The sequence below is a fragment of the Lepisosteus platostomus genome, chromosome 7 (assembly GCF_059453375.1).
Source record: "Lepisosteus platostomus isolate fLepPlt1 chromosome 7, fLepPlt1.hap1, whole genome shotgun sequence".
NCBI lineage: Eukaryota > Metazoa > Chordata > Actinopteri > Semionotiformes > Lepisosteidae > Lepisosteus > Lepisosteus platostomus.
The window spans coordinates 32,691,736-32,709,575 of NC_142617.1; the positions used below are offsets into that span (position 1 = coordinate 32,691,736).

The window sequence follows — 17,840 nt, forward strand, 5'->3', positions numbered from 1 at the left end:
ATCTGACACACAGCCCTGCTCACATGCAGTACTGTCTCCTTGGCAAGCCCAGAAGCTCACTGGAGCTCTTCTGGAGATCCAGGCTGAATCAGCCTTGTGTTCTGCTAGCTCAAATTCTTATGCTCCTCCCAGTTACAACTACTGAGCACAAGTGGCTTCCTCTGGTCCTTCAGATCTGAGCAACTAGCTCAACTGGAGCCCAAGGCCCTTCGGTGCAATCCGGAATTCTGACCAGTATCCTAAATGATCCCAGGTTTGATCACTTCCATGTAATTTGTTTCCTTCTGGAACAAGGACAGGAAACTCTGGAACAAGCAAGGCCGAATGGTCTTCTGGTTTTGATGTTACTCTGATCTTAGTTTCTTAATTGAGTTGATAATACGATACATTATGATAGGATACACTTTATTTAAAAAAAGGATCTCCTAAACCTCTCTGTGTTGCATTGGGGGTAAAAGGTTGACCCCTGAATAGGCTTTTTTGATCCTAAATCCCAAGTGTGGCCTTCCTCAGGATCCACTTTTGTACTGTGGCCTCCACAGACTCCTGTGTGTGCCACAAGTGGTACCCTCCTTCTTAATAAACCTGTTGAACTGGATAATGTAACAAGTCACTACACCTTTTTCTTTACATGTTGATAAGATGCTAATTTGATTTAAAAAACTATAGAATTCTGGGCACTCCAGCACTTGGGTGCTCCTCCTTGTTTGATATTTTTTCTATTAAACCTTGTAGCCTCTCAACTGTCTGTTCATCTATCTTTTTGATTGTCTTCATGGAAGACAGTGGTAGCTTAGCCTTTCTTGCATTTGTAGAGGTTTTCAGGAGGGGATGCACTTCCCTCACTGAAGTGCAGGGCCCACCTGAGTGTTGTGTGGCATCATTCTGCTCCACTACATCAGCAGATCAGGCGGAGAAGTGAGAAGCTCCACCAGTTCCATCGATGAAGAACTGTAGGACACTGGTACAGTATTTTGCCAGGAATGACCAGTGCACGCCACAGTGGGGTCCTTAATGAACTCGTTAATGAGTTCTTAAGGTATTGTTCTTAATGAGAACAACACTTCTGGCAGCACACTGTCCACAAGCAGCACACTGGGGCATTGGTTTGAAAATTCTGGTACTAGACTAGCTGGTCCATTGACACATCTTACAGCAGCAATCTTGTTTTCTGTGGAGGTTTCCCACACCAGTCCTGACCCAGCCCAGCCTTGTTGACCTTCCTCGATCACATAAAATCACATCACATGGTGGGAAGGCTGCTGTCATCAGCTGTAGACTGGCACGAGTTACACCTCATCATACCCTGTATAAGTAGTCAGTATTTGACTGGTGATTTGCTTAATTGTTTGTTTAATTGGTTTGAGCATCAAACAAATGGCTTCTTGAATGCAAAAGCAAATTGGTCAGATTGTTAAAATTGACCTATATCTAGCCTATCTACTTATCTTTAGCAGGATCTTACTCACAGTCCATTTTTACTCCCACCACTACTCTGCACTCACCAGTAGGATACTTTCTGGTTTCTTTACATTAGCATTAGGAAAACTTTGCCCTTCCTGATTCACATTTTACACTCTCCAGACACCTATGATATCTCTTGCTTTTAATGGCTAGGACACTGCTTCATGAATTTACCTCCAGTGTTTGTTTTTCAGGGAGTGCTGGCTACAAATGAATAACTCAGGCGTCTTTAAGTAGGCTTTTCAGAGTCCAGGCCTCCTGAGAAGAAACTCCCATTTCTGTTCTGTCCTGGCACTGAGTATTCCTGTGCTGGAGCAGATGAGGGTTGGGGAGCTGTGCTCTGTGGTGATGCTGCTGAAGGAGGTGTTGAGACTGTCTTCTCTTTACAGACCAGTGGGGTCAGTTTCAGCAGGCAGCTTGTGTGTTTGACAAATCTCAGTTCAGCAAGAGGAGATTTACAGAGACTGTTCTTAAAAGGAGTCTGCCCCCAGCGCAGTATCTGTTTTTCAAGGCTTTTCCACACCTGCATCATAAATATCAGACACCTACTGTATAAAAAAAGCTGCATCTGATCTTGTTACATACACTAGGATGATTCAACTGGAACTGTTGCTTCTGCTTGGCACATTGCTCTATACCTGCACATTTCTTACTAGTATTATGAAAATGCTTTTAAATTTTTTATAGGAATTCAGTTCTTTACTTGTTTGGCATAATTTGTTTGCTTCAGTTTGTCATTTCTGCACACAAATGTCTTTGAGTGCTATAGTGTGGTTATTAAGATTGGACTTTGCGGTTTCTATATGTCTTTTTGTTTCTAAAAAATTAGAATTGTCAGTTATTTTGTGTTATATACCAGTCCAATCTGGGTTCAGCATTAGCAACTGTCATGTCTTAGCTCACAGCAACGACCCAAGAGGGAAGAGTGAGGAAGTGCAGACAGGCTCCTCTGCTCATGCGTTGCTCACTTGCTACGCCCTTCATCTTTTGGCACACTGACGCCCCACTGGGTAGGTCCAGGACAACAGACACACCAACACGCGCTTTATTTAAACAAAACCCACCAAAACAAAAGGATAATTGTTTTGAGCTCTTGACTAACTTCTTCATGTCCCACACTTTCATAGCGGGGTGGCAAAGCCCCTGATGAAAACAAACAACTCACAAAACTTCAGTCTTACCTGGAGACTCTTTTACGAAAATGAAGTCTTTAAGTTAAGTTATACCACAGATAGCAGATATCAACTCATTCCCCGCACCTTTATCGGGAATGTGATCCAAACAAAGGCTGCAATTGTGTCTGAACCTGTTGCCCACTTACAGTGCCTCTACAGCAAACCCAGACAGGTACTAAGCCTACTGAAGGAATGCAGTCCCTCTCGAATAACACAGCAAGACTGCGGGCACCCAGGATGTGGCACAGGGTGGAGATCATTGGTGTGCTGAGAGCTGAGAGAGCCTAGGTTGACCAATCCCAGTCCAGCCCTCTTGTGTGCCACACTTAGGGAGTCCCAGTCACAGTAAGTGTCCCTCTTAAAGCAGGTGGAGCTGCACAGCAGTGATATTTGAAGGCTTAACATCACTGAGCTTCTGTTCTGTGACACTCTGATGCAAACCAATATCAAAGGCCCTTTTACTGGGAGATGTCACTACATTGGTTATACTGTGGTAATCTCCCATTTACTGTACACAGGGCCTCTTTTGTTTCTAGTTGTTGTATTGTTGTGCACAAAAAAAGAGAGAAATACGTTCTTTTTTTGTTAAAAAATAATTTGTTAAAATACCGTTTTTTTTTTATTGCCTCATTTTCAATTGATGCATATTTGCTTTTGTTTTGATTTTTGATTTTTTTATGAGGACGCAAATGTTAGCTCGGACTAAAGTCTCTCACACTGCAAGCGAGATAGCAAGAAAATACCACCTCAGCTCTGCAAATGAGAGCAGGTGATGCCGTTTAGTTTGGACTGTTTTCTTGCAGTAAGAGGTGAAAAAGAAAAAGAGGTGAATTGATGAGGTATTTGATTGGATTCATTGATTTTCAGATTACATTTTATAGTATATACTGTAGCGATTTCAGATTTTTTGGATTTTCTGAGCTGGTCTCTGGGAATTCTGTCTCACCCTTAAGGGCTCAGGTGAGCAGTCAGGTTGTGGAAGGGCTGAATACTTCACTGCCTCTCCTCCATACAGTAAGTAGAGTCAGAGTGAGGAGCTGCAAAGCAGCATGGGCAGCAGGTCTTGTTCCCTAGTGACGCCCTGCAACAGAGGTGTGGAAGGGCGTGCTTGGCCAAGTGCAAGGCATCGTTCACAAGGTTCATGACGACCTTTTTCCCAGTGTTTCGAAACTTACAAATTCTAATCACACTTCTCTGTCTAGATTGACCAACTGCAGGTTGAGCCGCAGCCTCCAAATAAATGAAAAATAAAACAGGTTTTTATGCTGCACAAGGGGGTTTCTGGATGTAAAGTAACTGCAGTGCAGTAACGTTGTTCAAAACAGCAATGACAATGTTTACTTTGTTTTGAGAGATGAGAATTTTATTGCACTGTGATTGCATTTCTGTGTGTCTAAGTCTTTTTGTCTTTTGGCTGTTAGAGGCTGCAAGATGAATATCAACGATCAGCCTGCCACGAGCACACTTAGAGGTGCAAAAGTTTAAAGAGCTTAAACATTTTTTATTTTTCTGTTGCTTTTCATCAGCAGTACTCCACAGTCCATCTTTAATTTAATTAAATTTAACAATCCCGGTGAAACAAAGTGAGTTATTTTTTATTTTTGCACACCCTTTCTGCAGTGTTCTGTAACGAACAGTTCTTTCCAGACCCTATGCGGACGACACAATCTGAAGAAGTGGGGAAACAATAGGAAAAAGTCATGCAGGGATACGGGGATGAAAACAGGGGGGTGTGTCCAAAGTGCGCTGGTGCGCGGGGGAGGTGTGGCCGAGGCAAACAATCCAAAAGTAATCCATAGAGGGAATCCAAAAACGCAAGAAAGTCCGTAGCCAGGTGATCCATCCGAACAAGGAATTAAAAACACGAACCGGGTCGGAACCGGCAGACAAGGAACAGGAACAGAGGTTAAAACCTTAATGGGACCAGGCGCTTCCAGGTCCCGGACTCGCACGGTGCGGAAACCAGATGCAGAGCCAGGATGAACGTCAGCGCCTGGCTTTTAAGGAGGTGGGCTGGGAACAGGGGTCAGGTGCACAGAATTAAGTCTGAAGTGAAAGGGCTGGAGCACCCTTAAGGAGGAGGGACTTTAATCGTGACATGTTCCTTGAAGTAAAACCATACTTCAAGGTCGTTCAGTGGTTCCAGACTTAGAGCCTGTCACTTCCATTTTAATCTTCTTACAATAATAGGTTTATGTTTGTTTTCTAGTGCTCAATACTCACTGAGCACTGCGCTTCAATAGCCAGTGGCGAGTAGAGAACAGTCCAACACAATTCAGTGCCTTTAAGAAAGCAACCATGGTCCCAGATCACATGCAGATGGAGAAATGCTGGCCTTGTTTTCTGATTTGTTTCTCATTTGATTTGTTCAGGTTTATCAGAATACCTTCCTCTGGACACAACATTACTGGTGAAAAACACGCCTGCTCCTGGCAGGCTTAGTCCATAGTATTGCATGTTTGGAGTAGAGGTTCAGCCGTATTTGTGTCAGCCAGATACACTCAGCATGTAACACATGTGTGACTGGGTCCCTGTGCGGTTGGGTACCTGTGTGACCGGATGCCTATTTGGTTGGGTATCTGTGTGTATGGGTCCCTTTGTTTGCGCACCTGTGCGACTGGGCACCTGTGTGGCTTGGTCCCTGTGTGACTGGACACCTGTGCGACTGGGCACCTGTGTGATTGGGCACCTGTCTGGCTTAGTCCCTGTGTGACTGGACACCTGTGTGACTGGGCACCCTGTGTGATTGGGCACCTGTCTGGCTTAGTCCCTGTGTGACTGGACACCTGTGTGACTGGGCAGCCTTTGTGATTTGGCACCTTTGTGGCTTGGTCCCTGTGCGACTGGGCACCTGTGTGATTGGATACCTGTGTGACTGGAGACTTGTGTGACTGGGCACCTGTGTAATTGGATACCTGTGTGACTGGGCAGCCTGTCTGACTGGGCTCCTGTGTAAATGGGCACCTGTGTGACTGGGCTGTTTGTGTGACTGGGCAGCCTGTGTGATTGAGTATACTGCGTGTGGATACCTGTGAACTTGCAGTCCTTACAAAGAGCCTCTAAGCTCCTGCAAGCCTATGGCTACTGTCCTGCAAAGCACCATGGGCCTAACAGCAGGAAGCTCTGATGGAAATATGTTTCAGGGGAAATGGTCACAGGCCTCAACCCCTTTGGAGGTTTCAGGCTCATAGCTCTAAAGCCGAGCTGATTAACCAACAGTTCCAAATTTGGGAAAAGAAAATATTCACCCAAAAATGGGTGAAAGATGAGTGTCCAGCAATCAGCATGCCCTCACCACCTGTTCCATCACTCACCATCACTTACCTGTCCCTGGCCTTCGGGTTAGACTGTAATTCCAACAGGCGGATGCTCTTCCAAAGCCTTTGCAGCACTGCAGTAGAACCAGGAGTGACTATAACACGTATTACAAACACATTGTATTACAGCAACCAATTAGAAAAATACCTAATGAATCAGATGAATAAATAAAAAAGTCTGGTATCCTACGGATTTGGACCGTGATTAAAAATACAGTGGTGTATTTAGTTTACTGGGACATGTATTTTATAGGCGTAGTCAGGTAATGAACCTGACAAAACCATACATATGTTTTGAAATAAAGAATGGATAATAGGATGAATTAATATACTGTACAGTGTGATGAGGGGCAGGGCAGGGAGAGCTCATGAAGGGAGAGAGGGATAAGATCATTTAATTGGCCTTATACAGTTTCTTGTATTAAGAATTTGTCTTTTCATATACCCCAACTTGCTCTCCATGAGACACAGACACAGAGGGAGAAACATGGGGTCAGAGCGCAGGGTCAGCCATTTATATGGCACCCCTGGAGTCATTGGGGTTAAGGGCCTTGCTCAGGGGCCCAAGAGAGTAGGATTCCTCTGCCGACCACAGGATTCAAACCAACAACCTTCCAGCTCCAGGCGCAGATCCTTAGCCACAGAGCCACTGCGCCCTCCCTGAAGGCTGGGTGGGTGAAATAGTTGAGAATTTGGTGGGTGTGAAATGAATGCAGAAAAGGGGAAGAGAAGAGAGGGATCGTGATTGTGTGGCAGTGTTCAAGGGAAGCCACTGTCCAGCTCCTGATGGACAGGTGTGGCTGCCTAAAATCTTAAAATACCTGAATATATCTGAGAAATAGCTCCTCATTTGCGAAAGCTGCAGTCATGAGGTTTGTGCAGCCCGGGGAGTGTTGTGATGCCGGTAGCCGATGGCTGATTTCAGATCTGACTTATCTCTGCCGTATCAGCTGTTTCCCCAGACCTTGCTGTCTTCTGTTTTTGTCGTTTTACAAAAGGTCATTCCCAGCAGCTATCCGGAAATCGATTCAGGCAGGAACTGGCCTGAGTCTCAGGGTGGTCTGTTAATAAATTCCAGACAGTAACACAGACATCTGCTGCTGTGGACTAACCTGTTATCTCTGACGAAACCGGAAATTGAAGGTTGCAGAGAAATTAACAGTAGAATGCCAAATTCTTGCTGTTATGTCAGGAGAAAACTACAGTATGTGCTTCTCAATAAAGGAGATTCATTTTAAATTCTTAGACAGTCCCTTTTCTGGAATAACCATAATTGTATAAAGTGTACAGTATATGTCAGTATATGATGTAACATTATGCATAATGTACGATAGGATATAAATTAAAAATAAAATATTAGTTTACGTACCCTATAAGAATACACAGATCCCTTTTTACGAGCCCTCTTATTCCGAGAATTTGCTTATACGAGCAATTGCAATTAATCCCCAAATTTTCGAATAACAAACACATAACTCAATATTATGAGCTAGGTTACGAGCAAGATCTAACTTCTCTGCCTGACGCCCCTCAGTTCCCAAGTCGGAAGACTTGTGTGTGAAGGCAATCAACTCCTAAGTGTGTTAGTGTTGTTACTATTACTGTTCATCAGTGCTTTTGTTTATGAACATTGCATCGAATACGGCCAACGTAGCACAAACATTTGTCAGACTCCAACTGTTGAATCTGTACTTGGTGGTGCTAAGTTGAAAACAGACGTCCAATTTTGTAAAAAATGGCAAAACCGTTATTGGAGTGGATTGAAGATCAGATCAGTGCTAAGACGTTCATTTTCTTCTCATACAGCAGAAGGCTACCTGATTGTTTAACGATTTGAAGAAAAAGACCACCGAGGATGGTAACGAGACACAAAGGACTGATTATTGTTTACAATAACTGGAATTTATGATAATTAGCTGTTTGTCCTTGTTTACACGAGTATAATTATTTACAGCACCTAATAACAAACATTTAAGGTAGGCTAAGTTTATTTCCTGATTTTCAAAGGTTTGAAGACTTTTACATTAAATTATTAATGTCTAAATAAAACAATGCAAAATACAGTATGATAATTACAGTATCACTGATTTGGGAAAATAAGTTGTCTCTGTCTCTTACAAGTACAGTAGAAGGTTAAAAAGCACTATATAATTAATTGAATTTGTGCTTGTAAATGTTGTGGGGTGTATTTTGAGCATTTACAGGTGAAAATGGGTGAAAGTTTTGGACTTGGGAACACATAATACTTTTCCCCATATAAAAGTTTTTATTAATCTGATGTGATTTTTAACAGGCATGAGAACATGAAGTGACCAAGACTAAAAACTGAACTAGATTACAAATATTGTATTTCTTTGATATTTGAGTAAAAAGCTACATGGGCTCGGGATCTTTAGAGCAAATTAGAAGCTAAAAATCAAAGACCATACATCCTTACGATTCTGACTGATTGGCACTGATATACTGTACTTTATAGCACTTATTGATATTGCAAGTAATTGCCGATGTTCTGTACAATCAGAGTAAGATTGGCAGGAAACTATTAGTCCAAATCATGTTTATTTACAGAATTTAAGTATTGTTCAGAGTAGAAAATAAATAGGCAGCACTGATTTGGAATAGAACCATTTTGGACTGGTTAATTATAATTACATATCTGTGTGAAAACCAAACCAATTACAGTGTGCCCACCAGTACTGTGAGGACTTGAGTGGTTGGAGCCGGAACTAGGCTCATCGGAAACGAGCTTGTGAGGATGGAGGCCCCTCTGTTGGATCATGGGAGGTTGCTATGGTCCAGTTGGAAATGAGCGCAGTGGAATTTTACAGCCTCTCCCTGCCTGCCTTCGCTGTTTGACATTGGGATTATCAATCACCGAAGTGCTCTCTCTGTGGCATCCCTGACAGCTAATGCATTTGCAGAGCTTCCCAAACAAGATCCCTCTTCTCCTTCTCCTCTCGCTACTCCCCCACACACACCTCTCTCTCCTGCCTGGCCTGCTCAGTGGTACTCACCCAGGTGCTGGAATCAAATCGCCGGCCTCCTTCTCTTCCACACTACTGAGAAACTTCTGTGTTGCCAAGTGTGAGAGAGGTCGTTTTGCTGTGAGACTGCTGCTGTGATCTAACCTTGTTGAACTCTGAACGGCAGCGCAGACTTGCTGGATCGTGTGACTTGCCCTTTGGCTCGGGGGAGTTGTTTGTCTGCTGCTGTGCACTGTGGTGTTTTTTTGGGGGTGGGAAGAGGGTTCTGGGAGATTGGGCACATCGAAAAGCTGTAAACAAAATCACACGTGTAATACTAGTGCATCACATCTTAGGATAATCCCTTTTTTCTCTTCTTACAAAGCTGAATCTCAGTAAGTATTGTGAAGTGTATTTTAAGTGGGGAACCATCGTCAGCACAGGGACATCCCTGTTTGGGATGGTGCACACAACCATAGATGGACAGAGGTTCCTCCTGAAAATTCTGGGTATACTGGGCAGAAGGCAGACCATCTGCATAGCCTGTCCTGTGGTCCCAGTCACACTCGAGACCACAGAAAGTCTGAGGATTATACACTAGCTGTTAACATCATTGAGCATGTGTGGGACCTGTTCAACTCATCACAATAATAACATAACATAACAACATCACTTTATTAGCCCTGTACAATTTCTTGCATTAGGAATTCATCTTTTTGCATACCCCAGCTTGCTCTCCATGAGACACAGACACACAGACAGGGAGAGAAGCTCAGGGTCAGAGTGCAGTGTTAGCCATTGTACAGCGCCCCTGGTTAAGGGGCCTAATGGAGTAGGATTCCTCTGCCAGCTGCAGGATTTGAACCAGCAACCTTCCAGTCACAGGCACAGAGCCTTAGCCACACAGCCACCACTCCACCCCTAATAATCTCACTTCCTGTGACATTTAAAGATTCTGTGCCCAGAATGATCTGCAGTAGCAGAAATGCACTTGGCCGGTGGTTCACACAATGTGCAAGTATGCTGATCCTGACAATGGATGATGTCAGATCACCAATTAATTGCCACAACTATACTTGGTTCTTTTCAAACCTAATTTTAATGTATTTTTAATGTATTGTAATGTGTCACAGTTCAGTAGTTAATTGTAACCCAGGATCTCTGAGATTAATTTACCATTAATCATTTAAAATTAAGCCTTAAAAATCTTTTTGCGGGCCTGGCTGTATCAAAAGTTATGCAAAAGAAATTTGCACTGTCACTAGAATCACTAGTGACTAGATTAATAATGTTCCCAGGAATTGTGTGATGGATATATTGGGTAATAAGTGGTAGTTATGTACAGTATTGTAGTGCAAATAATTACAATTAATTAAGTCTTGACACATTTTTGAGCACAAGTGATGTCCAAAAATTGGATTAAAATCCCCACTAGCTGGGTGATATTGAATAGGTTGTGTGGCTTCTGTAATGTTCTGGGTTTGGTGGTTTCATAAACTTATCCTCCGTAGGTAAGACTGTCCTCTGTACTAAAAAAGCTAAAAGATGACGAACTTTAGTTGCGTTTCTCATCTGGAGATTCATATGAATGATAAGTATGGTACAGTATACCTTTTATTTTTGGCTAATACATTGATGACATTTAAAACACAAAATACTTTGTGTTCAGCTCAGTGATATTTAGTGACTATGTTTTGAGACACATTTACTTCTTTTTTTTGCAGGGTATTTGGTTGCGTATCCCTAAGAGGCAATTTCAGCATGATTTCTCTGACCAATCAAGCTCACCAAACGCTTTGTTGAATCGTTTCAGTGCTCAGCCACCTTGATTTCTTGCCGTATCTCGGGGCACCCTGCATTTTCTTCTTCAGCATGTACAGTGCATTCTCGGTTGGGTTTAAATGTGGAGACTGGCTTGGCCACTTTAAGTTCTTCTACCTTTTTGTTCCCTGATGAACCCCTTGAATGAACTGGCCATATGTTTGGGACCATTGTCAAGCTGCACGGTGAAGCACTGCCGATAAAAATGGAAGCATTTTCTTCTACTTGGGCGGATAAAATGAATTTGTAAATGTCAGAATTTTGTTGTCAATAAAGATAAGGGAGCCAGTTCCAGAGGTGGCCATGCATGTCCAGGCCAGGCCATGCATCACCGCTGATGTGGTAAGAGCATCTACAATTCTTTACTTTTTCCACACTTTAGCCTTCCCATCACTTTAAGTTTAATTTTGGTCTCTCCTATTCTTAAAACTTTGTCCCAAAGCTCTTCGGTTGCTTAGTTTATTCATCTGCTCTTAGTAGATATCTATGTGTCTCTGGGCAGATTCTGAAGCATGCTGTTGGTAATGTCTCGGCTTGGGCATGGGCTTCATAGACTGACAAACTGGCTCACATGTCTTCAATGATTGTTGACGTCAGAATGACAATGACAGTGAATTCTGTGAATTGTGAATTGTACAGAGAACTTTTTGTTTTTCTATACCACCTGATCACATGAGCTGCTGTTTCTTCTTCCGCAAACGTTCGGCCTGATGCACAGTTCAGCCACCTGGTTTCCACTCTCATATCGTTTCCTATCTAATCATCCCACTAATTATTCGAGGCACTTTCAAGACCCCCTTGCCCTGCAGCGATATGGAGAATTAACATAAAACGGCCTAGTTTTGCGTAGGCCACAGTGACAGTCCCCTTCCTGTAGTAGCCGAACATAGGGAATATTTGCATATTAATCTCCTTATTTAACGTAAATAACCCTTTTTAACCCTTTGTACCTGAAACAGGTTTAAGACTTGCACGCCTATAACCTTCTCGTCCCTTATAAGTAGTAGCCATTGAACTTTCCAGGACTCGGAAGTTCCATTTTGGCTGGACCCGCTCTACGATATTCATTACCTTATCGGTGTACTGACATGTCAATAACCTGCTCTCAATAACCTAATAACTTAAAGTCTTGATGTGAGTCTCATAACCATCTGTCACACCACAAAACTGTACAAATGAAGAATTTCACTGAAAGACTTTACTAACCCACAGACTCACTGTATTAACCAGGAGTTTTACCTCAAGACTAAAAATGTCCGGTCCCCACTGGGGTTGCTGCAGAAAGTTGCCCCCTTACAGGGTTGATCTTCCGCTCTCTCAGAAGTCTCCCCGTGAGGTTCTGTTTCTCACTGTCACACGTGAGAAAACCTGAGCCAAACCTGAGCAGACCTCAGTCGTGCACTCCCTGAACCTTATATAAGAAAGACCAGCTGTCAACAGGTGAATCTTATCCCTAATAACCTTGTGCGTATTCAGATAATGCATTTTTTGGAGAGTCTTGACAGCACCCCTGGTGACCTAACTGTCACGATCGTAAACTCCTCCTCTTAAGGACGCTCCAGCCCTTCCTTGTTTTTCACTCATCTCCCGCACCTGCTCCCTGTTCCAGCCCCCTTTATAAGCCAGACGCCCACTCGTTTCCAGGCTCTGCTCTGGTTCCCACTTCTAGGTCCCGGACTCGCCTGGTCTCGTCAAGGTTTTAGTTCCTGTTCCTGTTCCTGTTCCCATTCCCGTGCCGGTCCCGACCCGGTTCTTGTTTTTATCTCGTCTGTCTTGAATGGATCGCCTGGCTTTGGACTTCTGCCCCAATTTGGATTCCCCTTTTGGACTCAGCTCTGGATTGTTTGCCTCAGCCACACCTCCCCCGAACACCAGCGCACCATGGACACGCCCCCTGTTTTTCATTCCTGACTCTCGCATTCTTTTTCCCCCTTGTTTTCCTCACTCATCCCCGGATTGTGTCGTCTGCATAGGGTCTGGAAATGTTTTAAAACTTTTAAAAACAGAATCAGCAGTGTTTTGGGTTCTGTTCTTGGTAATCCAGAAATACATGCGTCTGTGTCTGCCGTTTTCTTCTGGGGCATCAGCGTGGTGAGAAACAAGATTTGCTCATCACAGCTGAAAAGCATTTTGCTGGAAATCTCAATTGAATTCTGAAATGCTTCTGACTCGTGGCTGTGCACCGTGGCGGTTTGGAAATGAGCTGCAGTGATTGTGTCTGTGTTTGCCCTCGTTTTGCACATTAGCCATCTTGACGTGAGTGCAGGTGACGCAGGAGACAGTAATTTGCTCTGTTTTTCTTCACCAAGATACCAACGTCTAATTTCCAATGAAACTCTCTCATATTTCCCTCATATTGCAGCACAGGCCTAGTCTTTTCCCCTCTGTGAGTCAATTGAACAAAAAAGAAAATTACAGCATGTCTACCCACAAGAAAGCTTGCCTTAATTAATTTAGCAAAGAGATTTTTATTTTTTTTCTCCTGTTTTGATCGTTGTTGCGTTTTCCTGTGGTTTTAAATTGAACATGCCTATACGGTGCTTTACCAACCTCACCACAGCAATACTCTGGCATGCAATTGTAAAGATATACTGTATATCATTGCATACACAAGCACTGGCACAATCCGGTTTAGTAAAGCACAGCAATGCCAGGCTGAAGACATAGAAACCCAGAGCAAAACTATAGAGAAACTACTGTACAGGCAGAAGAATCCCAGGGTGCATTAATCATTGGAACCTTAAGGTTTTACTTGAGGAGAGGTTTGTGTAAAAGCTTTCAAGGTTTAGAAATTTGATTTTTATTCATGTATGGAAAAACTATGAAACAATAGGGCTGGAGGGACTACTGTATATACTATGTATTCATGACATTCAAAAACAAAATGATGTTGCAGCTCTCAGAATAGGATTTCCAGATCTGCCTTGACTAGAAGCGATCACAGGCTCTCTGTGCTCTTTGAGGACCCCAGATCTCCTGCTACCCTAGTTCACATCGGTCAGTAGCACGAGACCACTTAGGCTGATGGTGGAATAGATCATATATTTTCAGCAATCTTACAGAGAGCTTTGTTGAGATAACAAACGCAACAGATGACCCAGTATCTCTGCAGGTCTAGGGTTCGAGCCCAGAGGTTGAATCTCCACCCCACCATAGAGACTTTCCCGGATTTCGGCAGCCCTGCCCCCTCACAGTTCGCTAGTTAACAAGTGAGCCATTGTGAGTAAACAGGGGCACCATGACTCACTGTCACAACCCGGCATGAATATTCACGCCAGGAGGCAGCTGTGTTTACAATACATTTATGTCACAATAGGAAGCATGAATGGGCCTGTGTCCTTAAAAACACAAACTCTCCTGGAGTTACACATTACTATTATTTATACATTAATTCAGAAGACAGGTGTACAGCGCGTTAAACACACACTGGAGGAACCTCTCTCTGAACTGACACGGACAGCCAGCCTGACTCACAGGAATGTTGTTAGGAACAACACAGGGGTCATGTCAGATTCCTGATCACACCATGTAAAAGGGATTCAAGGCTCATTTCAAAACTGTTCTTGATAATGTTTGGTTAAGGGACAGTGAAAAGCAGCTTAATTTTTGTTTTCAGATACTAATCTCTTTACAGCCACAATCGTAGAGAGTGCAACTGCAAGCACAACAATGGCAAAATCATATTACCGTAATAATCCATCTATCCTTTATCAGAAAAGCCCTCTATCCTGTTAAAGGATAAAAAACACAAACATGGGAAAAACATGCAAACTCCGCACAGAAGGTGCCCCAGCTCATTGCCCAGGACCAGTGAGCAGCAGCACTAACCGCCAGAATGTTAAAGTGCTTGTACCATCCATTACACAAATGTGTATGGGTACAGAGACTGAGCACCACATCAAAAGCAAAAGGTTAACCTCCAAACCATTAAAAAATGTCCAACTCATGGCCTTTTCTAAAATTTCCTTTGGAAAAAAGGACGAGGCTGCTACCAAAGAGTAAGCTGCCAGGGTTGAAGTATTTTGTTAGGTCAGAGTGAAAATTAAATCAGAACAAACAAGACACATCTGTATTGCATAATTCTGGGCTATTCCTAGAGATTGACAGCTTTATTTGTGCAACAGCGGAGCCTTCCTGAAGACCTGTCTACGTGTTTGTAGTTACAGAGAGGTTGGTGTCCCCCTGTGGTTCCCTCAGTACCTTCACTTCTTGTTGTCTGTGTCAACAAAGCTCTTTAAAGCCATGAGTGCTTCAATTGCTCTTTAAAGTCAACAATTAACCTCTGGGAATTGATAAGCGACAGTTTATAGAGAGGGAGTCTTCTCTTGTATTGGCTGGAAAAGACAAAAAATAATTTAATATCCTCCTGTCAGCTCATCAGGAGTCCACAGAGCGTCTGTTTTCATGCAGAGAAATGGAGCCTTCTTTTGCTACCTTTCTCATTCGGTGCAGTCCCATCCTGGCATTCTGGCACGTGGCTTCCTAAACCGCACAGTGTTTTGAAGAGGGTTGGGAGGGTTGGGAGGGCTGGGGATCAGGCTAATCACAGGAGATCTTCAAGACACCCACAGTGTCTTCGTTCTCAACCTTTTCCCCCCTCTCCTGTCTCACCAAGCACAAGGAGACTCCTGGTGGCCGAACCATTGTATCCCAGAAAACAGTCCCACCCCCTCCTTTTCTCTGCCGTTGGGTGATTAAATGAGTAACTGGAGCACCCCCTTTCTCTCCCTCTTCCTCCTGTTTTGTCACAGCCCCCACCCCTGCTCACCTCCTGTAGTGTTGCTTGTGGTTGTTGTGTGGCCCAAGCGTTGCTGTTCTCCCTTGCTCCCTTGTTCCCAAGTGCCCAGCAGTCCTGATGTCTCTCCGCCTCCCAGCCTCAGCTGTTTGCCCTCGAGCAATAGCTCACAGACAGGGGCTCCCGCATTGTCAGTTCTTACAGCCTGGCAAGCAAAGGGTTAAACACCCCTCTTCTTGTCCAGTATAGCGCTCATGCCATCGCCAGTGCAATCCCAAGCGCCCTGTTTGCTGTACTGCTCCCTCCCCTTTCCCAACAACACCCCCTCCCCTTCCCTCTCGCTCTGTATAAACCATTCAAGTGGAACATTATAGGATTATCCTGGAGCCATTGACAAACACTCATGCGCGCACGCACACGCACACACACTGCACTGGGCTGGAGAATTTAGAATCCCAATAACAATAACAATAACCCAGATGCGGGCAAAACAATAAGACGCCAAACGTGCATGCTACGCAAAAACGGTCTGTGCTGTACGAAAGGGAACAACAGCAGTTCTGAGCTGATGTAGCCTCGCAGACTCGACAGCCTTACGGATGACCCTGGGTAAGCGAATCTTTGCTGCTGAGCAATTATTGCAGAAGATCCCCCTGAAAACTGCCTAGGTCTGAATGCATCTTCATCTGCTTGTGTCTCCTTTGCTGGTGGACTACCAACTCTCGCAACGTGATTGCAGTTCTTTCATTCTCTGTTTGCATAATAGCCACATGAGTTAGTGTCATTACGCAACAGAAAAAAATAATCTGCTTGTGTAATATTAGAGGTATGTATCTAAAAATAGGTTGGAGGGGTAGATGGGATGGACATGCTCTTATATTATAGTTTTATATGTTATTTGTATTATGTAGATTATAGCATGGAGGCAGATGAGGATTACTGGTGAAACACAGCCACACCGAGTTAACATGGTGTCTGTGCTGGAATTCAATGAGGTGAACTAGGAGATGTTGTTCTGAAATTCAGTCAGACACTGAGATGTTCTGGAATTCAATTAGTCGGACACTGAGATGTTGTTCTGGGATTCAGTCTATTGGACACTGAGATGTTGTTCTGGAATTCAGTGAGTCGGACATTGAGAATTCAGTGTTCTGGAATTCAGTGAGTCGGACACTAAGATGGTGCTCTGGAATTCAGTCAGTCGGACACAAAGATGTTGTTCTGGGATTCAGTGAGTCAGACACTGAGATGCTTCAGAATTCTCAGGATGGATTTGTGCAGCATTTGGTCTTTTCTCCTCACTTTTATTTGAGCCTGATGTGTGCCGGTGTTCAACATTATTGAATGAATGGTTGCCTAGTGTGATTTATACCAAATGACCTGTGGAGGTCAGGAAGATTCAAATCGAACAATTATCTGGGGATCTAACAGAGTACTCTCTGTCAGTTATATTTAATTTCTCTTTCACTGCTTACCTTTCAGATCTTACACATGGATTGTACTGCTCTAGTTTCTCCTATGGGATGAGAAAAGTTAATGAGCAGAGCAGACCATTCAGCCCATTAGTGCTTGTCATTTACCTGTACACAAATTGATTTATAGCAGCATTTAGCCTTGACTTTAATGTTTTTCAGCTATGAAGCAGAACCTCGTCCATGAAACCTATGTTAACTCTCCCCAATTTGACCATACCAGTCCCACTGATGATGATCTCCAGTACTGCATGTGATACGCATGTTAAGCCAGCTGGCCTATGAGTAATTAAGCTATTCTGTTCTCCTCTTTTCTGTGTTGGATTTTGTTATTAATCTTCAAATCTTCTGGAGTTTCCCCTATTTTCTGCTTGTTCTTCTTTTGGTTTGTACATGACCTCACTGATCTCTTTAACACGAAATTTGTTAAACCGTCAGGACCAGTTGACTGATTTGTTGTTGGTATTCTTTAATTTGCCGAACTACTTGGTTTCTGCTTTTCTAAAGTTTTCTGTGCTTACCTGTATACTGTCTGTACACATGCAGAAAGCCAAGCTGCTAGGTGCCTTCTCTATTTGTGTTTTGTGTTGTCATTCATATTATCTCTGTTCTAGCGTGTCTGCTTTATAAGGATGTGGCTCTGTACAAGGGTGTCTCTTTCTTCTCGGATTGCTATACACCAGCCTACCCATGATATCCAATATAAAAACAGGTATAGTAACTGTACCTCTGATGGTCATAAAATTAAACAGGGAGCCAATAGGTGCACAAACCTCAGAATACTATTCATTTTATGCTGTATTCTGAATTTTGTCTTGAGGAATCTTTTCCAAAGCTAGTATAGCTCGCAAAAGAGATAAATATAGCTAGGAAGGTTCATGTCTCCCTGTGTT

At 43.4% G+C, this 17,840-nt stretch overlaps 1 protein-coding gene across 7 annotated transcripts in view; it reads left to right on the forward strand.

Moving 5' to 3' along the window:
* Positions 1-17,840, forward strand: part of pacsin1b (protein kinase C and casein kinase substrate in neurons 1b) — a 99,731-nt gene that overhangs the window by 41,907 nt on the left and 39,984 nt on the right. Inside the window, exon 1 of one of the 7 annotated variants that reach the window (XM_088639870.1) lies at positions 15,867-16,084. The exons of the other annotated variants lie outside the window; for them this stretch is intronic. The gene's annotated coding sequence lies outside the window, so the exon portion shown is untranslated. Of the gene's footprint in view, positions 1-15,866; positions 16,085-17,840 lie in introns of those variants that run through there. 7 annotated transcript variants of the gene reach the window in all.